Below are 22,858 nucleotides of genomic sequence, written 5' to 3' on the forward strand. Positions count from 1 at the left end.
CTTATCCTGCCCTGTGTGTGGTGCTTGTCTGACTGCAGGTCCCACCAGCGTAAGATGATGCAGTACCTTTAACTTTGGCAGACTCTCCCTGCTGGGGGCGTGGTGGAGACAGAGGAGAGGTTGTAGGCTGGTTTTAATGGCTTCAAGTTACCAAGCCCTGGGGTCTGAATTCCTTGACGGAGGGATTCCACCTGAGTCGGGCTTCACCCCTCCCTTGGGGAAGGCACAGGCTCCAGACAAGCCCCCAAAAGAGCTCACTTCTGCCTGTGCCTGGGGCAGTTGCAGCCTGAAAAGTCCTGCCGCTGTATCCAGAGGCAGTCAAGCCTTTGTAGATACACAGCCACAAAAACCTCTGTTTCCTTCTTTTTTTTCCCCCCCTTTTTCTGTCAGTCCTGCCCCCCTTGGCGCCGGGGCAAAAATGAGCAACCTCTGCTTTGATCAGGTTCACCTAAGCTGGGGGCCTATTTTTAGTAGTCAGAATTTGTTAATCAGTTCCACAATTGGCATTTGATTGTGCCCAGTCCCTGCTGCTGGTAAAGTCCTTTCCTTTCCCCTCTGGGAAGCGGCCTGTCGGGAGGGGTGCTGGCCGCCGCAGCTTTGGGAACTCACAGTTCTGGGGGGTGCTCGCAGCTGGTCCAGTTGGTCCAGACTGGGGTATGCTGTGTGTCTGGTCACTGATGTGGCCCCAGGAGCTGTTCTGTATTGTTTCTGGTTATTTAGTAGTTGTTCTGGAGGACGAACTAAAACGTGCACGTTGTTAAGCTGCCATCTTGACCTGGAAGTACCCTATTGTTTCTAGTATGGGTGACTCTTCATACAATATTCTGATTGTAACAATCAGAATTTTCATCCACTCCTGGCAAGAGTATAAATTGGTATAGGCACTTTGGAAAACTGTTTGGCAGCACTGAAGCTGATCATGCACATTTTTCTCTTAATGGAGCAATCCTTTCTGAGTGTATTGCCAAGGGAAATGAGTGCTTATGTCGCCAAAAGACATTTATTTGACTGTGCACAATATTTCTATACATTACAGTCCCAGGATGAAAACTATCCACAGGCCCATCCACAACAGTAAATGAATCTCTGCTGTTAGAAATCAAGAGAGTAGTAATCCTTGGAGGTCAGTCACAGGAAGGGGGTATAATGAGGGGCTTCTAGGTTCCTGGTAATATTGTAGTTCTTGATTTGGGTGATGATTATATGGGTGTGTTCAGCTGGGGAAAATTCATCAGGCTGTACAGTTATACAAATTTTCTTATGGAAATTATACTTAAATAAAAAGTAGGAAGGAAAGAAAGGAAGAGAGGATGGAAGGGATGCAGGAAGACAGGGAAGGAGGGAGATAAGGGAGGAAGAAAGTAAGGAACAAAGAAGTCCTCACTTTTTCCTACAGCCCCAATATTTTACTTTCTAGATCTTGAAATTTGCTAATAATATCTCAATATTGTTCAACAAATAAAGATTTTGCCAATGAGAACATCCTTCCTAAATTAGGCAGTTCCAGACTAGGTCATGATGCTCAGGGTTTGACCATCACCCCCAATGTTGCATTCCATATTTGTCACAAATCTTATATTAGAAAACTAAGAATCTATGTGTGTTAGTTTGAAGCTATTATGTATCCCAGCAAAGCCAAGTCCCTTGATCCTCATTCAATATTGCTGGGTGGGGTCTTTTTTTATTGTTTCCATGGAGATGTGACCCACCCAACTGTCGGTGGTAATTTTTGATTAGATGGGTTCCATGGAGATGTGTCTCCACCCATTCAAGGTGGGGTTGCTTATTGGAACCATTTTGGAAAAAGCTTTAGAGCCAAGAGAGCCACACAGCCAAAGATCTTTGAAGATGCAGAAGAACACCCCTGGGGAGTCCTTATTAAGTGAGAAAGCAGGAGAGAAAGCTAGCAGGTGTCGTCATGTGCCTTCCCAACTGACAGAGGTGTTCTGGACCCATCGACCTTTCTTGAATCAAGGTATCTTTTCCTGAATACCTTAGTTTGGACATTTTCATGACCTTAGAATTGTAAACTTGCAATTTAATAAATTCCTTTATAAAAGCTATTCTCTTTCTGGTATATAGCATTCTGATAGCTTTTACAAACTAAACCACAGTGATACTGTGACAAAAATCTCTCTCACATAGGGTTGTTGTGGGGATTAAATGAGATAACTGAAGGAACATGTAGTAGATCATTTTAGCTACTCAGGAATGTAAAACTCTCCTTTGTATATTTCCAACTTGAACATGATAAGCCCTCAGTAATCATTTGATGTACAACTGATGGTAATACCTTAATCCAACCCAGCCTTACCTTTGCCTTAATTTAAATTTATTTCTATGTTATCATGAAACACAGAAATCTCTTTTCTGCAGATTCTATTGAGATATATTCACTTACATATATTCCATCCAAATTATACAATCGATATCTCATAGTATCATCACTGGTTATGCAATCATCATCACACTCAATTTTAGACCATTTCCATTGTTCCAAAAAGAAAATGATCAGATAGACACAAAAAAAGAAAACCCAAAACACGCCATAGTGCCTGACCATGCAAAACAAACAAACAAACACACCATATCCCTTATCTCCCCCTATTATTTACTCCTAGTATTAACGGGGTACACCATTTACTGTTGATGAAAGAATTTTAAGGTATTACTGTTAACTACAGTCCATGGCTTGCAATGGGATTTTTTCCCCACATAGCACTCTACTGTTAACTCTTTGTACCAGTGTCATACATTTGTAATAGCTCATGTAAGAACTTAAATTTGTAGTGTTAATTGGTGACATATGCAACTCTAAACAACCCTTTTCAACCAGATTCATCTACAATACAGCACCATTCCTTATATTCAAAATGTTGAGGTATCCAATATGGAGCTCACCCCATATCTTTTTCCAAACATTTTAAGTTCAAGCTTGTCATACATTCTGAACATAGTAGGTTAACACTCCCCTTTCCCTAACTTCTGTCTATTTCTACATATCCTATATTCAACATATCAACACTCTGGGCTTACATATTCTAGTTAATTCATGTTAGTGAAATCATACAATATTTCACTCAGCATTATGTCCTCAGGATTCATCCATGTTGTCACGTTTCAAGACCTTATTTCTTCTTACTGCTGCATAATATTCCATCATACGAATATATCACATTTTGTTTATCCATTCATCTGTTGATGGGCATTTGGATTATTTCCATCTTTTGGTAATTGTGAGTAATGCCACTCTGAATATCAGTGTGCAACTGTCTGTTCATGTCCCTGCTTTCAGATCTTCTGGGCATGTACTGAGTAACAGAATTGCAGGGTCACAGAACAACTCAATATTTAGTTTTCTGAGGAACCACCAACCTGTCTTCCACAGTGGCTGTACCACTAGCAGTGAGTAAGTGTTCCTTTTCTCCATATCCTCTCCAATACTTATAGTTTCCTTTTTGTTTCATAGCAGCTGCTCTTATAGGTATGAGATGACATCTTATTGTGTTTTTTTTTTTCACATGGGCAGGCACGAGGAATCGAACCCAGGTCTCTGGCATCATTGTGGTTTGGATTTGCATTTCTCTAATAGCAAATGAAGATGAACATATGTGCTTTTTAGCCATATGTATTTCCTCTTTGGAGAAATGTCTATTCATATCTTTTGTCCATTTTATAATTGAGTTGTTTGTCCTTTTATTGAGAGTTGCAGAATTTCTTTATATACATTGGATATCAAACTCCTATCATATGATTGATTACCAAATATTCTCTCCCATTGAGTTGGCTTTCTTTTCCCCATTTTGACAAAGTTCTTTGAAGTACAGAATCTTGAGGAGTTCCCATTTATCTATTTTTTTTTTCATCACTTATCCTTTGGGCGTAAGGTCTAAGAAGCTACCACCTATCACCAAGTCTTGAAGATATGCCCCTATATTTTCTTCTAAGAGTTTTATAATACTAGCTCTTATATTTAGGTTTTGATCCACTTTAACTTTTTATAAGGTGTGAGGTAGGGGTCCTCTTTCATTCCTTTGGATATGGAGATCCAGTTCTCCCAGCACCATTTATTGAAAAGATTATTCTGCCTCAGTTCAGTGGATTTGGGGGCCTTGTCAAAAGTCAAATGACCATAAATCTGAGGGCCTACTTCTGAACCTTCAGTTTGATTCCATTGTTCAGTATGTTTATCTTTGTGCCAGTATCATGCTGCTTTGACCACTGCGGCTTTATAATAAGCTTTAATGTCAGGAAATATGTGTTCTCCTACTTCGTTCCTCATTTTTAGGAGGTTTTTGGTTATTTGAGACCCCTTTCCTGTCCAAATACATTTGATAACTAATTTTTCTAATTCTGAAAAATAGGTTGTTGGAATTTTTATTGGTATTACATTAAATCTGTAGATCAATCTGGGTAGAACTGACATCTTAACATTTAGCCTTCCTAACCATGAACATGGAATATCTTTCCACCTGTTTAGGTCTTCTTTGAGCAATGTTTTGTAGTTTTCTGAGTACAGGTCTCTTACATCCTTGGCTAAGTTTATTCCTAGGTCTTGATTCCCACAGCTGCTATTATGAATAGAATTATCTTAATTGTTTCCTTGCTTAGCTCATTCCTAGTGTATAGAAACACAATATACTTTTGTGTGTTGATCATGCATCCCACCACTTGGCTGAATTTGTTTATTAGTTCCCATAGCTCTTCATAGATTTCTCAGGATTTTCCACATATAGGATCACTTCATCTGCAAATAACAGGAGTTTTATTTCTTCCTTTCCAATCTGGATGCCTTTTCTTTCCTTTTCTTCCCTAATTGCTCTCATTAGAACCTCTAGCACAATGTTGAATAACAGTGGTGACAAATAAAATCACCATTTGATTCTGCTAATCATACACTTAAATGAGGCAACTCTCTGGGGGAAAGTGTATCTGACAACCTAACAGAGTTCTGGGGAGTTAAATGATACAATGATGTTGGCTGGTTGTTCCTAGAGATGCTAGATACAGTTATAAATAAAAGGAATAAGCTGAAGGCTTCAGATTTGCAGTTTTGGTGCTGTATGAAAGATATAAAAGTTTCTATGTGTACCCTGAAAGAAAATCTTACCTCCTGTGGCTACAGACTTGCAGTTTTCCAAGTAGCAGATTTATAATGTAAACTAAAGTCTCAACCTTGCAGGGTGTCTGCTATTAAAATGAAGGCATTGATTGGGAAGGAATGGGAGCCTGAACATTGGAATGGAGACACATGGGTTGATAATGATGGTAATGGGGACATTGAAACCCTAGATTCTGTTTGAGTCTTTGCTATTAAACCTGTAATGGTCTGCCCTGAGGAAACAGCTGTCCCACATCCAGTCTGCCCTGAGGAAACAGCCACCCAATCTCTATTCTGTCCTGAGGAGACAGCTACCCCCCCACCTCCAGCCTGCCTTGAGGAAACCATTCTGGACCTCCAATCTGACCTGAGAAGTCTGCCACCCAACCTCTACCTGAAGAGATTAACCCTCAGTGCCTGCTAAACCTGTCATGACCTCCCCTGAGGAAATATCCCTTACTCCTCTGTCTAGAAAGATGGATCCTGTTTCAGCAGATGGAACTGCAACTGAATGCCCTGAAGTAACTGGCTTGAAAGACACTTCTAATTCTTTCCATGAACCGCCCCCACCACCCCTCTTTTCTTCTAGGCCTGTAAAGTATCAGTAGGCTCCAAAAGGTGAGGTACAAAGTCATGGTCAGGTTCATGTGTCCACTTGGCCAAGTGGTGGCACCTGCTTGTCTGGTTGGGCACGTGCTGGCCTGTCTGTTGCGATGAGGACATTTCATAGAATTAAATCATGATCACTAGAGACACCCAACAGCAGATTTGAGGAGGCAGAAGAAAGAATAAGTGTACCAGAGGACAGAGCAACTGAATTCAAATGCACAAAATAACGAATGGTGAAAAAAATGGAAAAATTTGAATTTGGATCTCAGGGGAATGATGGGCAACACAGAGCACACAAAAATAAGAATCACTGGTGTCTTAGAATGAGAAGAGAAGAATAAAAGTCTAGGAAGATTATTTGAGGAGATAATTGGGGAAAACTTCCCAATCCTAATAAAACACATGAATATGCCAATCAAAGAAGCCCAATGAACGCCAAATAGAATAAATTCAGTAGACCCACTCCAAGACACATACCAGTCAAGGCTGTCAAATGCTGAAGAGGAGAGGGTCCTGAGAGCAGCAAGAGAAAAGCAATTCACCACATACAAGGAAAGGCACATAAGACTTAGCACTGACTACCCAATGGGCATCATGGATGGGAGAAGACAGTGGTATGATATATTTAAGATTCTGAAAGATGAAAATTACCAGGCAGGAATTCTTTGTCCAGCAAAGCTGTATTTCAAAAGTGAAGGAGCGTTTAAAATTTTCACAGATAAACAAATGCTGAGAGAATTTGTTAACAAGACACCTGCCCTGCGAGAAATATTAGAGGGAGTTCTGTCAGTTGAAAAGTAAAGGTAGGAGAGAGACTTGGAGGAGAGTATAGAAATGGTGATTATCAGTAAGGGTAATGTACTGGTTTGAAAGGATTATGTGCCCTAGAAAAGTTATGTTTTAATCCCTATACTTCTTGTGGAGGCAACCATTTATTTAGATCCCTATTCAGCACTGTAGGTTGGAAACTTGCTTAGATTATCTCCACAGAGATGTGACTCACCCAATTGTGGGTATTAACCTTGGATTAGAGGCAGATGTGACTCCACCCCATTCCGGGTGGGTCTTGATTAGTTTACTGGAATCCTTTAAAAGAGGAAGCATTTGGGGGGAAGCTTCAGAACCACAAGAACCAAGCAATGAATTCCATTAGCATTTCCCTGGCAAGCTGGATGTATATATTTCATGCCTCAATAGAATGCAAAAGAATTCAGTGATAAACTTCTTTAGCTTCTGCACAGCTAAAACAGCATGTGTAATCTGAGATCTAATCCTATTACTGTCAGTACATAAAAGTCAAAGAAAGGCTCCTCTAAAATTCTGTGACAAGGTTACCCTCTGAAGTATAAACAGACAGGGTCAGAAGTATCCCCTAAGCAAGGGTTTTTCTCAGGGTTGGACTCTATAAGAAAGCTAAGTAAATGCATTGTCACTCACTCACTCATTCATTCACTTAAATTCATTGATTCGCCCTCTGCTGCTTCTGGGACAAGGCAGTAGGCAAGACAGGCAGGACCCCCCCCTCCATGGCTTTACTGCCTGCTGGATGAGAACCCCTGAAGGAAGGCCACAGTGGGTGAGCTGGAGAAGGAACAAGGGGAGGTGCTGTGCACATCCTCTATAACAAACAGAACTGAAATGGAGGGATTTTAAGAACCACAACTAGAAGGTAAGGATAATCCACTTTGCTTTTCTGTGGCCTAGATGATACGCCTCAAGGCCAGCCAACTTCCCTTGCATTTGATCTCACAGCTTCCCAGCAGACAAATCTGATGGAGGATGCAAGCATTTCCGTGACTCTGAAAGGAACAGCCCCAGAAGTAGATTTGTAACGTGGGATGATGTTCTAGTGTGGGTGGGAGTGGGGTCAGACAAGGATGAAAGTCAGTAAATTAAATATTATTTGAGATGGTTAATAAGCACTGCAGAGAATAAAAACATAGAGGAGGGAAACGCTTTCCTGGGGAATCATCAAATAAAATAGGGTGTTCAGGGAAGGGCTCGGGGAGCAGTGAAGGAGTGGGCTGGAAGCTGTTCCCCGCAGAAGCAGCAGCTGAACAGAGAGGAGGCGTGCCTGGTGTGTGCTAGCACAGGAGGGCCGGTGTGGCTGCGGCAGGTCCAAAGGGAGCGGTTCTATGATCAGTAGGAAAAGAGATACATGGACTATCTCCTCTGGAACAAGAAAGTTTTCCAAGTGGTGAATTTATCCCATAATATAAATGAATATGTGCCAGAAAGAGAGTTGCGACTAATAAATAACACACTGGAAAATGAAAGAAAATGCAAAAGCAGCTAATTATCTAGATACTTTGATGCTGAAACAAAACACCAATTACCATGGGGGTCTCTAGACTGTTAAGCTAAATCCAGAAGCATGGCTGTTCTGGGATGCATTTGGCACTGTCTGTTTTCAACCAGCAATTTCATTGAGCACATCAGGGCTGTGGAAATAACAGATCCCTCAATTACCATGATAATGTACAGAGAGCTGAAATGTCCCAAAAAGCGGGTGCTACCATGCTCTAATTCAGAGAAGAATTAATCACTCTAATAAAATAGAGTCATGGTGGTCGACTGAATTATGTGCCCCACCCCCCGCAAAAACACATGTTTTCTTCTTAATCTGCGTCCATGGGGATACGAACCATTGTAAATAGTCCCTTTAGAAGATGTTAGTTTTTGTTTAGGTGTGGCCTCCTGAACCAGGTGGATGCAGGTCACTGGAGGCCTTACAAAAAGAAGGCCGCAGGGAGAAGCAGGCAGACGTGGGCACTGGAGGAGAAAGGAGAGGATCTTGCCATGTGATGGAGGCAGAAACCTAAACCAAGGAAGCCAAAGGATTGCCAGCAGCCAACACAGAACACTGGTTTTTGCAAAGAAAGTCAGTCTGGCCGTTACCTTGATTTTGAATGACTCCTAGCCTCAAAACCAGTAGCCGATAAATTCCTGTTGTTGCATCAAGATCAATTTGTGACAGCAGCTCTGACAAACTAAAGCAGTCATCTAAGCCTACTTTCTTGCATTGAATTAAATCTCTTTATTTTTTCCCTTATTCTGCTTTTCTTTGCCATTACTCAAATCCCTGACGATCCAAATTCAGACTGTCCATATATTCATTTCATCATTCATTGAACACATATTTGGGGGTACTTTTTATCTTTTATTCACTGGGCAAAGTCCAGGCAGATAGAACCCAACCCCCAGCCTCAAATTATTTACAATTTAGTGGAGGGGTGACATGGATTGAGCTGGTCAGGGCCAACACAGCTTTGGGCATGAACATTCCATATGAAGAAAAAGCTATAGCTTTATCGGAGGAAGGCAGGTTTGGTACATGAAAGGAAATAAACTACTGCAGAAAAAAGAAGAAATTGGGTGGCTCCAGAGGCGCGAGAATCAACAAGGGCCTATATGAGTGGCAATCTTCATGCCTTGTTTTTAAAATAAAGACATCCTTTCTCTGCTGGAAGATCTAGCAACAGCAATGCGGGAAAGGGAATATACAGAACTTTATGTGTACACAATAGTGTACAGACCATCAGGTTAGGGTATAACTGAAGAGCTAGGCCTTAACAGATTATTACTGAGTCATTATATAGATACTTCTCTTCTACTTTCTAGTATGTAAGAATAGTCAGAGGGAAATACCTGAAATTACTGCTCTGTAATCCAGCTGCCTTGATCTCTGATAATGATCAGATAATAAGGCTTTTATCTTGTGATTTAAAGTCGTACCCCCAATCCTGTATTTCAGCTTTAGAGTCTTACGACAACAAAAGACAGCCCCTGATGTGTATTAATGAAGGACTATGAGTCAGCCCACAACTAACCCAACCTATTTCCTAAACTATCTTGCTAAATGAAGCTAGATCTACTCAAGACTGGCCTGCCTGAAATGTGCAGTAGCTTAAAGTTTGCTCTATAAGTGTTCTAGTTTGCTAGCTGCCAGAATGCAACACACCAGAGACGGATTGGCTTTTAATAAAAGGGGATTTATTTTGTTAGTTCTTCAGAGGAAAGGCAGCTAACTTTCCACTGAGGTTCTTTCTTACGTGGAGGGCACAGGATGGTCTCTGCTGGTCTTCTCTCCAGGCCCCTGGGTTCCAACAACTTTCCCCGGGGTGACTTCTTTCTGCATCTCCAAAGGCCTGGGCTGAGCTGCGAGTGCTGAGATGAGGAATGCTAGGCTGCTTGGGCTGTGCTCTCTCATTTAAGCACCAGCCAATTAAGTCAAAGGTCATTCATTGCAGCAGACACGCCTCCTAGCCGACTGCAGATGTAATCAGCAACAGATGAGGTTCGCGTACCATTGGCTTATGTCCGCAGCAACTGAACTAGGTGCCTTCACCTGGCCAAGTTGACAACTGAATCTAACTACCACAATAAGTGACCTGTGCCTGATGATAGCACTAAAAAGCATGCTCATCATCATTTTAAGGTCGTCATTTTCTTGCATACATTCTGTGACTCTACATGTAATCAGTCTGCACATACTTAATTAGATCACCTCTAATTATGTCATTTAGTGCCACTGTGCTCATCATCCTATAACCTGCCCATCTTTTGATGCTATAAAACAGTCAGAATTACTGTAACTCAGGGAAACAGTTTTAGGCTGGTAAGCCGCTTCATCTCCTGCTTCACGCCTGGAAATATACTCTCTCACTCTCTCTCTGAAATCCCAGGGTCTCAGGAATTGGTCATTTGAGCACATTGGGCAGTGAAGCCACCGCTTTTGATTGGTGTCAAGTGTGGCTGCGGACTATAACACCGATGTCATTTCAAGAGGTTGGCATGCCAGAGCTAGCCAAAACTCAACACCGGTGCCACCTCTTCCCCGTGTGCCCCATAGTGTTCCCCTGGGAGTGATGCCCCAGCCCTGGTGCTGCCGTCGGTTCCTGTGGGTTACACCCCCAGAGGTTCCCCCGGAGTCCTGCAAGGCTGGGCTCTCAGCAGATCAGAGTCAAAGATGGGGAAGATGGTGGAAAAGGTGAGAACTCAGGTGTGCGTCACAGTTCTGCTGTGTACCTTGCTGACTCTGCATAGTCCGGGCTACAACCTACTTAGGGACTTCTAATCTCTGTTCCATGATGGGTAATATTCAGCAAAGTGGATTCATTCATTCACCGAGTTGGTGTTAGGTGAACCAAAGGGACATGTTCCCCGTCCTTGTGAAGCTTCAACTCAATCTACTCACCAATAGAGGAGGAGAATCTCATATTTAAAAATGCTCATGTGGCAAAGCATTTTCATGTTAGCAGTACTTTTTCTGGGGAGTTTAGTGGAATGGTGCTATACCCTTAGAATAGTTATGGAAAGGCTATCTGTTTAAAGATAAATAACCCATAGGGCAGATCATATACAAAGTAATTACCTGTGCTGGTTTGAAAGGATGTATGTCCCCTAGAAAAGCCATGTTTTAATCTAAATCCCATTTTCTAAAGGCAGAATAATCCCTATTCAATACTGTATGTTTGAATCTGTAATTAGATCATCTCCCTGGAGATGTAACCCAATCAAGAGTGGTTGTTAAGTTGGATTGGGGGAAATGTGTCTCCACCCATTTGGGTGGGTCTTGAGAAGTTTCTGGAGTCTTATAAAAGAGGAAACATTTTGGAGAATGAAGGAGAATCGGAGAGAGCAGAGAATGCTGCAGCACCATGAAGCAGAGAGTTCACAGCCAGCGACCTCTGGAGATGAAGAAGGAAAATGCCTCCCAGGGAGCTTCATGAAATAGGAAGCCAGGAGAGAAAGCTAGCAGATGATGCCGTGTTCGCCATGTGCCCTTCCAGCCGAGAGAGAAACCCTGACTGTGTTCGCCATGTGCCTTCCCACTTGAGAGAGAAACCCTGAACTTCATCGGCCTTCTTGAACCAAGGTATTTCTCTTGATGCCTTTGAATGGACATGTCTACAGACTTGCTTTAATTAGGACATTGTCTCGGCCTTAGAACTGTAAACTAGCAACTTATTAAATTCCCCTTTTTAACAAGCCATTCCGTTCCTGGTATATTGCATTCTGGCAGCTAGAAAACTAGAACATTACCCTTTTGCATTTCAGTATTCCAGTTTTCTATTAGTGTAACTGAGGCTGTCTTTTGATAAAGAATATATGTTTCCTTTCTAGAGCTATCAAAGCATCATAGCAACCCAGTAATGGGTTGAAAAAACAAGCAGTAATGATACGGAAAAACAGATGCCATCTCACCATCCCTATCTTTTTCCTTTGTCCCTATTAACATGTATCCAAAAGAAGTGAAGGTGCCGGCTGAAGAGATGGGAGGGCAGGGTGTCCTTGAGTCTGGCTAACGGCAAATAACTTGGCTTCCTGAAGTCACAGACGTAAATGCAGGTTGACTAAGTATCTTTAGGAATCTCTTCCAGCTTTCAGCTCAAACCTCCAATTCATTTAACTCTCTTTCTCTCTCTTTGAAACTCTGATATTTCAGGAATTGGTCATTTAGAGTATTGGGCAAAGAACTCCACGCTTTTGTTTGGTATCAATCGGCCACTCTGGTGAGAAAAAAATTCCTAAAAAGCAAGAGGTGTGACTTCCTGAAGTTCTGGAGCCCCAGCAGGACTGGTAAGCACAACAATCGAGGTTTCTGTGGCCACTAACCTCGTTTTTATATATATTATAAACTGCTTTATTTTCCAAAGAATCATGAACATCTTTCCATTGCATACGTGTGAAAATCCTCTACTGAAACAGGGCACTGCAGGTGGGTCAACAGGGAAAGACACCTACAGCAAGGTAGCAGCATAAGTTAAAGCGCAGAGCCTAGCAAATGCCTGCCAGGGATATGCAAGGAGTAAGAAAGTAGAGCTGGCAAGGTTCTAATCAGTCAAAAGCGAAGCCCAAGGCACTTCAAAGAAGGGACGTCTTCAAAACCCCTTTGCGGTGTCTTACAGCCACCCCTGAGTTCCCTTTGCCCTTAACTCTCTGGCTTTTCCTTATCCTTTAGCATTTCCTGATCTTCCATCTTTCCCTCATTTTCTAACTTTTCCTTGACTTCCAGCGCACAAGCCACCTCTGGCTTTCCCTCATCCTGGGACTGTTCTTTGTTTTCTGTCTTTCCTTGGTTTTCAGGCTTTCCTCCACTTTCACTACAGCATTTTTCCATGTTGAGATTTTCCCTTCTTCTCCCGCACTCCGAGGATTCTGGGCAAGTCCCTCCTCTTTTCCTGTCCTGGCAGAGTGCTGGGAACAGGCATGCCCATCTGCGGGACCCAGGCAGGCCTGTGCTCTCCACGCCTCACCGGAGGCCCCCGCCCACAGCCCGGCTGGGCGCTCTCATTCCAGGGGCCCAGGATTTCCTCCGTCCACACCCCAGGCGCTTTATAGCTTCTAGGGGAGAAACAATTCCCAGCTCCAGGTCTGCACGCCTGACTGGGTGAGAGGAACACCAAGGCAGAAGTGGACGGGGGGGTTCACACAGGGGTTCGGGGCCCCTGGACCTGGGTTGGAGGCCCTGGGTCTCACTTCCAGAAGGATCCTCCTTCCTCCAACCTCCAGGCCTGCCTTTTTCCGAGTACCATTCTAGGCAAAGTTCAAGGCCTTGACATGAGCCTGTCCAACATGCTCCTGAAATACACTGTAAAATAAGTAATCTGACAACGAATTGGTATTTAATGAAATGAAGTTTTTAATGTCTGTGTACTTGTTAATCGGTGTGTTACTTAAATATAGAATAATTGTTTGAATTGTTAGTGTGTTATTGCGTCTGTACTGTTCAGGTATTCTTAATTGGTTACTGATTACTGAAATTCTATAAAATGGGATGTTCTAATTCTAATAGCATTCCTGAAAGTAGCCCTTTGGGCTGCATTTTGAAAATTTAGAAAGACTTTAGTTAACAACCCATGAGAAAACAAAAATGGTTTATTTCCGTAACACAGATTGGCCTCAATATGATTTAGAATCAGGAGAAAAATGGCCTGAGAACGGCTCTATAGAAAAGGACATTGTATCACAGATAGAGTTTTTCTGCAGAATAGTAATGCATGTTCAATCCTTTATTTAATTATCTCAGGAATCAGTGCTGATGAGAAAATGTAAAATTGTACCTGTAAAATGAGAAGATAAAAGAAAAATGTTCTCCCTCATTCAAATCCAGAGGACCCAACAGATCCTTTATTAAGTCCTTCATCTGCTCCACCCGTACCCCTACCCCAAGGGTGGGGGCAATGGATCAGGAAGGGAGGAAGCTCCCCTACCTCCTCCTCTGTACCCCTCTTTACTGGGGGTAAACGAGCAGGAGCTAGAAAGCTCTCCCCTCTCCTGGCCACCAGCTACTCAGTTTAGCCAGAGCTGCTCTCAAAAACCAGCAGCTGAGCCTATAGGAGGAGACGAACAGGGAGGCCCTATGTGTATATGGGCACACCCCATTGTCCACAATGGATTAACAATGGACTTCTATAATTGGAAAAATAATAGGCCACTCTATAGAGAGGACTTGAAGAAAATGGAAAGCTTAATTGCTTCAATATTTGCAACCTATAACTCAAATTGTGCTGATATTCAGGCCTTGTTAAATGCCCTGATAACAGGTGAAGAAATGGTAGTAGAACAGGCAGAGGAGGAAGCAGATAAGAAACGAGGAGAAAATCCTGGCAACCCATTGTTTGCTAGAGCAATTTAGCAATACCAATAAGGGTTCCTGAATGGAATCCAAATGATGCTGGCGACCCCAGGGCCCCTTGGAGAGTCAGAAGGAATTCCTAAGAAATGAGGAACCAACCCATGTGCATACTGCAAGAAGGAAGGGCACTGGAAGAGGGATTGTCCTACATGCCCCTGGGGACAATCCTCGAGGGATGCTAGAGGACCCAAATTTCAGACGGCCCAAGGAGAGGACATGAAACCCACAGTGACCTGGAATGAAGGGCCCAAGGGCTCTGGTAGAAGAAACACCACTTCTTTCAATCTCCAACCAGCAGCCTCAGGTGACAGTACAGGTGGAAAAACAATTAATTGACTTTGTTGTTGATATAGGAGGCATGTACTCAGTAGTAAATAAAAAACCTAATGTGATTTCCAACCAATCAGTTACTATAATGGAGTATCCAGTAGAAAAAAAAAAAGCAAACCATTTTTGCAGCTGCTAGACTGCCTAATTGGGACCAAAAATTAAGCACAGTTTCCTGTACATTTGGGAATGTCCAGTTCCCTTGCTGGGAAGGGACCTGATAACCGAGTGTGATGGTTGGGTTCTGGTGTCAACTTGGCCAGGTGGCAGTGCCCAGCTGTCTGGTCAGGTAAGCACTGGCCTGACTATTACTGCAAGAATATTTCAAGGCTGGTTGATAAACCAGGAAGTTGATGTGCCGATTTGAAAGTATTATGTACCCCGGAAAAGCCATGTTTTAATTCTGATCCTATTTTGTGAGGACAGCTATTTCTTTGATCCTGATTCAACATTGTCGGCAGACACTTTGATTAGATTATCTCCATGGAGATGTGGCACGCCCAATGTACGGGTGTGATCTTTTGATTAGATGGAGATGTGACGCCACCCATTCCAGGTGGGTCTTGATTAGCTTACTGGAGTCCTTAAAGGGAAAAAACATTTTGGAGAAGTGACAGAGCTGGCAAAGCTGACAGACGAAGCAGATGTAGACACTTGGAGAACAGCTGCTTCGGAGAACAGAGACACAGGTGTTTGAGGATGCTGGAGCCCAGCAGACGTCGTCATGAGATGTTAAGCAAGCCAGAACCTGCAGAGAGCCAAGGGAGGCCAAGAGATGAAAGCCAGCCCCAGAGAAGCAAAGTGAGGAACCCCCACAGGAACAGAGGCTGAAAGCAAAGGAGACCAGGAACAAAAGGGCCAGCCATGTGACTTCCCAGCTGACAGAAGGGTTCCAGGTCCATCAGCCTTTCTTGAAGGTATCTTTCCATAGATGCCTCAGTTTGGACATTGTCATAGGCTTAAAACTGTAAAGTTGTAGCTCATTAAATTCCCTTTATAAAAGCCGTTCCATTTCTGGTATATTGCATTCTGGCAGCTTAACAAACTAATACAGCTGGTTTATCAAATCAACAGTCAGCTGATTGCTTTTGAGGCTGGCCACATCTACAATCAACTAAGGGTGCATCTCCTGCAAATGAGATAATCCAATCAGTTGGATTTGATCCAATCGGTTGAAGACTTTTAAGGGAGAAGAGAATTTTCATGGCTTCTTCAGCCAATGAGCCTTTCCTGTAGAATTTGTCCAGACCCTTCATTGCAGTTGCCAGCCTCGCAGCCTGCTCTACTGATTTTGGACTCTTACATTTCCACGGTTGCTTGAGATACTTTTATAAATCTTATATTTATAGATCTCTCCTGTTGGTTCTGTTTCTGTGAGAACCCTGACTAATAAACCAAGTGAAATGCCTGGATAAGCTTTTCTCCAGATTGTTTGTCAACAGAAGTCCCTCCAGGACAAGCCTGTTCATTGCAAGCCACACTGTTGCTTGGTGAGGGAAATGAATAGATTGTTCTATCCCAGAAGAAATCCTGAAAGCTGTAAAACCAGAGGCATGGGCTTATGGACATCCTGGATGTGCATAAACAGTAACACCAGTTCAAGTGAAACTCTAAATGCCAGGTGCTGTATGTCACATTCAGTAATAGCCAATTTAAATGAGAATCCAGAGAATGAACTGCTCCATTAATAGAGATATTTTTGAAATATCAATTAATGTGACCCTGCCAAACTCCATGTAGCATTCCAGTATTGCTGGTACATATATCAGGCACTCTAAATGAACACTGGCTTGTGTAAGCTCTCAGGGCTCTTCATCAAATTATAGAAGACACCCGCCCTGTAGTTCAAAATACACTTCACTCACTGCATTATCTGGAGATCTTTCTTGCTTCACTGCCTTAGATTTGAAAGATGCCTTTTACTTGTGACCCAGAATCTCAAGAACCCTTTGCTTTTGAATGGGCAGACCCCATGACTAACAGAACACATCAATGCTGTTGGATTGTCCTTCCACAAGGATTTAAAAATGTTCCCACAATACTTGGAGAAGCTCTAGCTAGTGGTTTAAGGGAATTACACTGGTAAGAAGGAGTATTTTCACAGAATGTAGATGATTTATTAATACCGGAAACCATCCGATAAGACCACTATTCAAACTCCGAATTTCTTAGCAGACCAAGATTACAAAGTTTTAAAGAAAAAAGCTCAGATTTCACAAAGATCAGTAAAATATTTAGGATCTGAATTATCCAAAGGACAGAGAAATGAACTGTCAGAACAGAGGGAAGCTTTAGCCCAAGTAGCAGAGCCACTTACAAGAAGGCATCTTCAAGGACTCTTAGGAATGGCAGGATTCTGTAGAGTTTAGATATCAATTGTGGAGTCATAGCAAAAATACTCACATAGAGCCCTGAAAGAATCTGAGCAAGGATTTCTACATTGGACTACAGAAAGTAAATGTACCTTTCAGAAAACAGAGAATTTGGGGGGAAGGTGCATGGTCTGGGAATCAAACCCAGGTCTCCTGCATAAACAGAGAACTTTTAACAGCCCCAGTCCGAGGGCTCCCAGACCCAAGAAAACACTGTGACCTTTTCACACATGAAAGACAAGGAACTGGATTAGGAGATGTTTCGTTTGCGAAAGCTGTACCAGAAAAGGATTGGCTTTTACAAAGGGGATTTATTAAGTTACAAGTTTACAGTTCTAAGGCCACAAATATGCCCAAATTAAGGCATCAACAGGAGGATACTTCACTCAAGAAAAGCTGATTGTGTCCAGGGTTTCTCAGTTGTATGGGAAGACACATGGCGACGTCTCGGTTCTTTTCTCCCAATTTCTGGTTTCAAACGGCTCTCTCAGCTCCTGTGGGCCTTCTGGCCTCTCCTGGGGCAGTTTCCTTCTAGGTGTCTGCTCTATGGGCTCTGAGCTCCCCTCTCTCTGAGAGCTCTTTTAAGGATACCAATAAACTAATTAAGACCTATCTTGCATGGGCGGGGTCAGATCTCCATGTAATCAACAGGTCCCTATCCACAGCTGGTGGGCTGCATGTCCATGGAAACAACCTAATCAAAAGTCCCACCCAAACAGTAGGTCTGCCCCCACAGGAACTGGATTATGGTTAAAAGAACATGGTTTTTCTGGGGTACACAACTGTGGTAGTCAGAGTCAGCTGTCAACGTGGCCAAGTGAAGGCACCTAGTTCTGTTGCTGTGGACATGAGCCAATGGTATGTGAACCTCATTTGTTGCTGATTACATCTGCAGTCGGTTAGGAGGCGTGCCTGCTGCAATGAATGACATCTGACTTAACTGGCTGGTGCTTAAATGAGAGAGCGCAACGTAGCACAGCCAAGCAGCTCAGCATTCCTCATCTTAGCACTCGCAGCTCAGCCCAGGCCTTTGGAGGTACAGAAAGAAGCCACCCAGGGAAAGTTGTTGGAACCCAGAGGCCTGTAGAGAAGGCCAGCAGAGACCATCCTGTACCTTCCCACATAAGAAAGAACCTCAGTTGAAAGTTAGCTGCCTTTCCTCTGAAGCACTAATGAAATAAATCCCCTTTTATTAAAAGCCAATCCATTTCTGGTGTGTTGCATTTCAGCAGCTAGCAAACTAGAACAAGAACTGTTTCAAACTGGCACAGAAGTACTTAATTAAAAATTAGGAAATGCCAGATGTCCTGTGGCCTATTTTTCTGAACAGTCAGATAATACTGCCCACAGATGGCCAGGGTGCCTAAGGACTACAGCGGCCACCTGTGACATTGTCTAGGAAGCTGAAAAATCCACTCTAGGGCCACCCCCCCAGTGTGTATATGTCATGCCGTGTACTGCCACTGTGAGGACAGGAAGGCGGATAGTGGCTCACTGATGGATGATTGGGTAAATATCAAGCTATCCTACTACGTAATCCTAACATCACTCTAAAAGTTTCTTCTAGCTTAAACCCGGCTACCTTACTTCCAAGAAAGGAAGGAGAACCTGTGCATGAGGGTATACAAATAAATGACTAAGTTTATTCCAGCGTCCAGATGTAGTCAACCAACCTTTAGAACATCCAGATACTGAGATGTGCACTAACAGAAGCAGCTTCAAGGAGAGAGGACTTCAAAGAGCCAGTTATGCAGTGGTAACTCTACAGACAGTCCTGGAGAGTGGGGCACCTTTCCCCAGGTACGTCCGCACAGCAGGCAGAACTTACTGCATCACCAGAGCTCTACATCTGGGAGAATAAATATATATAGACTCATCTGCTGCTAAGGTTTCCACTACAGATGCAAGAAAAAAAGGTCCTTGGGCTTTCTGTCTATCTGATTGTGGCAGCCAAGATTGAATGGGGGAATACAGGAAATTCTAAAACTGGGGAAAGGGAAATATCTCTGTAACTCAAAAAATAAACTTTAAACAGTAAATAGTCTTTTTACTCCCAAATATAGGAATATATATATATATATATATATACACACACACACACACACACACACATACAGACTCTAAATGTGCTTTTAATATAATTCATACTCATGGAGCCATCTGGAAAGAAAGAGAACTCTTAACATCTTGTAAAAAGGAAATTCAACATGCTGGCATAATCATAGCCTTATTAGAAGCAGTGATGCTGACTAACAAAGCTGCCATAATACACTGCTACAGTCATCAGAAAGGAGGAGCAGACTCTATAAAAGGCAATCAAATAGCAGACCTAGAAGCAAGAACAGCAGTCAAACTAAAACCTCCATCCTTGTCACTGGAACTTTCTCTGATACCAGATAATAAAACTAAAAAACTTTTCTCCTCAGCGTTCAGCCTGTAGCATTAAGCTCTTTTTTTTATTTATTATTATTTATTTATTTATTTATTTATTTTTTACATGGGCAGGCACCAGGAATCGAACCCAGGTCCTCGGGCTTGGCAGGCAAGCATTCTTACCTGCTGAGCCACCGTGGCCCACCCACATTAAGCTCTTTTGTTGAGAGCAAAAGAGTGGGGCTTTGTCTTATAATAAATAGATGCTAGTTCTCAGTAGAATTTTCCATACGAAGCAACCAAGGAAGGATGGGTTGATAACAAAATATGGAGTAATTCTTATTCCCGAACACTTAATGGAAAGAGTTCTTATTTACATCAAAGCACTCATTACGGAAGAGATGCCATGTATCAGTGTCTGGAAAATTATATTATAGGACCTAAGATGTGAAGAACCATCCAGAAAATGACCCCAAACTGTTTAACCTGCACTAAAAACAACCCCAAACCTGGGCCTCCACCCCCTATAAAAGAGTGTAAGCCAGGGGCACAGCCCAGGTGAAGTCTGGCAAATACACTTTACTGTTATGCCGAAAGCATGTGGAAAGTATAAAGAACTTCTTGTTTCTGTAGCCACCTTCACAGGATGGGTAGGGGCCGTTCCATGCAGGACAGAGCGAGCTCAGAAGTAACTAAGGCCCTCCTGAAGGAAACAACCCCACGATTTGAACTCCCATTTTCAGTACAAAGTGAGAATGGAAGGCCTTTTACATCAAAGATTTCCCAGGACCTGTCAGGAGCTATGAACACACACTGGAAATTACACGTGTCTTGGAGACCACAATCTACCAGGAAAACAGAGAAGATGAGCCATGCCCTGATGAAGATGGTGACAAGACTCTACCAAGAGACTCACCTCTCAATGGACAAGGTGCTCCCGGTGGCTCAAAGCGGTAAGAGCAGCGCCCAGCAGCAGCTCCTCTGGGGCCCATCTGAAATGGGGTTTGGGTGTGATACGTATCCTGGGCTGGACAAGGCCAAGAAGTAGAGAGTAAGAGGTGTGTTCAGTCACCTGGGGCCACACGAGAGGCAGTTCACTGCTGTGCTGCTAGTCAGCTCTTCTCCTCCAGATGTCCCCTTACATCACTTTAAGCCTCAGGACCAAGATCTTTTAAAGAAATGGGAAAATCAACATCCAACAGACCCGTTGCAGCCCAAGTGAGAAGGTCGGCATGGAGTTTTATTAGCCACTGATTCCTCTGCCAAGTTGGTGGGAGGGAGACCATGGTGACTCCCCAGGGGAGTGAAAACAGCATCTCCTGACCTGTCTCTCCCAGACTCCTTCACAGAATGAACACCATAAAAAAAAACACACACACAGCTGAAAACCTCAAAGAAGCAGAGGAAGCTGTCAAGCTTCCAACAGGCAGATATCAATGTGACCCTCTAGAAGATTTAGAACACATCTTCATGAAAATGGATAAGAAATGATAAATATTAGTGTTTTTTTTTCAACATGGGCAGGCACCAGAACTTGAACCCAGGTCTCCGGCATGGCAGGCGAGAACTCTGCCCCTGAGCTACCGCCCTAGAGTATTTATTTTTGCTGTGTACTGTTCTAGTTTGCTAGCTGCCAGGATGTGATACATCAGAAATGGAATGGCTTTTAAAAAGGGGAATTTATTAAGTTGGTAGTTCCAGTTCTAAGGCCGAAAATGTCCAAATGAAGGCAAGGCTATGGAAATGCCTAATCTAAGGCATCCAGGGAATGATACCTTGGTTCAAGAAGGCTGATGATGTTTGGGGTTTCTTTCTCAACTGGAAAGGCACATGGCGAACATGGCGACGTCTGCTAGCTTTCCCTCCAGGCTTCTTGTTTCATGAAGCTCCTCTGGGGGTGTTTTCCTTCTTCATCTGCAAAGTCTTTGACTGCATGGGCTCTCCCCAAAATGTTTCCTCTTTTAAAGGATCCAAGTGAACTAATCAAAACCCACCTGGAATGGTGGAGTCACATCTCCCTCTAATCCAAGGTTAATACAATTGGGCGAATCACATCTCTGTGGAGAAAACCTGATCAAGTTTCCAACCCACAGTGCTGAACAGGGATTAAAAGAAAAGGCTGCCTCCACAAAATGGATCAGGATTAAAACATGGATTTTCTGGAGTACATAATCCTTTCATACCACACACACATACCTTTAAGTATATATAGAAGTTTAATAGATGTGTGTGTTGCCTAAAAGGCGGAACATCTTCACTTGTAGCCAAACAGATGAATTTTTGAATAAAACTATTAGACTCCCCCCAAGATGTATTTCTTGTTTTGAAACCTTGCCATAACTTAGCCCAAGGAACTGACATATTATTAAACACTAGTTTCTTTTTTACAATGGGCACAATCCTCTGCAAATTCTATGAATCAGTCGGATTGTTGGGGATGCAGCTGTAAGAATAAGATTAAGGTTAGCCTTCACATAGATGGTACAGGATGAGAGAAACTGAACTCCCTAAACAAAGGGCTGCAGAATGGCTCAGACTGGTCTTGCAGGCAGGGAAAGGAGAGGGCCTCTGATGCAAGCCTGGAATTGGTGCCAAATCCTGATGTAGGTAAAAGCAAGTTTAAATAAAATTAAAAAAAAAAATTTTAGTGGTCAGGATCACTAAAATGTAAAGCAAAAGCAAAATCTGGAACCTTTGCTGGGAGATTTGAATTAGACTATCCAGATAGGAGTATCCAGTCAGAGGAGAAGCAGGGAGGGACGTGCATGCTAGGTGTAGGGTATAAAATCTGCAGCATTCTATCGCTTGGCGTGCTAACCACCACATTTTGGTTAAGCATCCGTTCTTGCAAGATCATGAATAAATTCTTTTCTTCTCCATAATCGGGTGAGCGTTTATTCTCTTTCAGGTATGGCTTTCTTTCTAACACAGCCTATTACCTACCTCTAGTGTTTCTGGGTTACCGGTTGGGGGGGTAACACCCACCTCCTTCCCCCCAGGGAACTAAACGGAAAGAACTTAGAAATGTAATTAAAAAGATGCAAGAACAAAAAGGAATTCTAGATGCCAAACACAACTAATGCAGATTCAAAGAAATGGCCAATTAATTAAAAAATCCCAGGACACTGAACTTCTTTTTCTTATATTAATGAAACGGAGAGAGCCATTCAACACGTAAACAGATGGTAAGGCAAAAGCATCAGCTATTAGAGAAGAGGGCGTGACAACTGTGGGGCAGCATGGTGTGGCTGACACCGGGGTATGGCAGGGTAAGGCAGCAGCCCCTCTCTGCTGGGAACAATGGGGACCCCCTCCCAGCACCATAATCCCCTCAGTACAAGGAACATGGGATGGCTGCCTCCAGAGCGATGTCTCCAAACTATAATATTACAGGAAAGTGATTGGTTTGGGACAGACTGGGTTAATAGACCTAAT

At 42.9% G+C, this 22,858-nt stretch overlaps 1 long non-coding RNA gene across 4 annotated transcripts in view; it reads right to left on the reverse strand.

Moving 5' to 3' along the window:
- The window catches only part of LOC143660664 (uncharacterized), a 47,708-nt gene that overhangs the window by 21,524 nt on the left and 3,326 nt on the right, over nucleotides 1-22,858 (reverse strand). For 3 of the 4 annotated variants that reach the window (XR_013164169.1, XR_013164167.1, XR_013164171.1), the window contains exons 4-5: nucleotides 20,340-20,450; nucleotides 5,111-5,229 (exon numbers count right to left, since the gene is read on the reverse strand). This is a non-coding gene — a long non-coding RNA (uncharacterized LOC143660664). The remainder of the gene's footprint in view (nucleotides 1-5,110; nucleotides 5,230-20,339; nucleotides 20,451-22,858) is intronic. The other variant, XR_013164170.1, reaches the window with a different exon arrangement.

The sequence above is a fragment of the Tamandua tetradactyla genome, chromosome 17 (assembly GCF_023851605.1).
Source record: "Tamandua tetradactyla isolate mTamTet1 chromosome 17, mTamTet1.pri, whole genome shotgun sequence".
In the NCBI taxonomy this organism is placed as follows: Eukaryota; Metazoa; Chordata; class Mammalia; order Pilosa; family Myrmecophagidae; genus Tamandua; species Tamandua tetradactyla.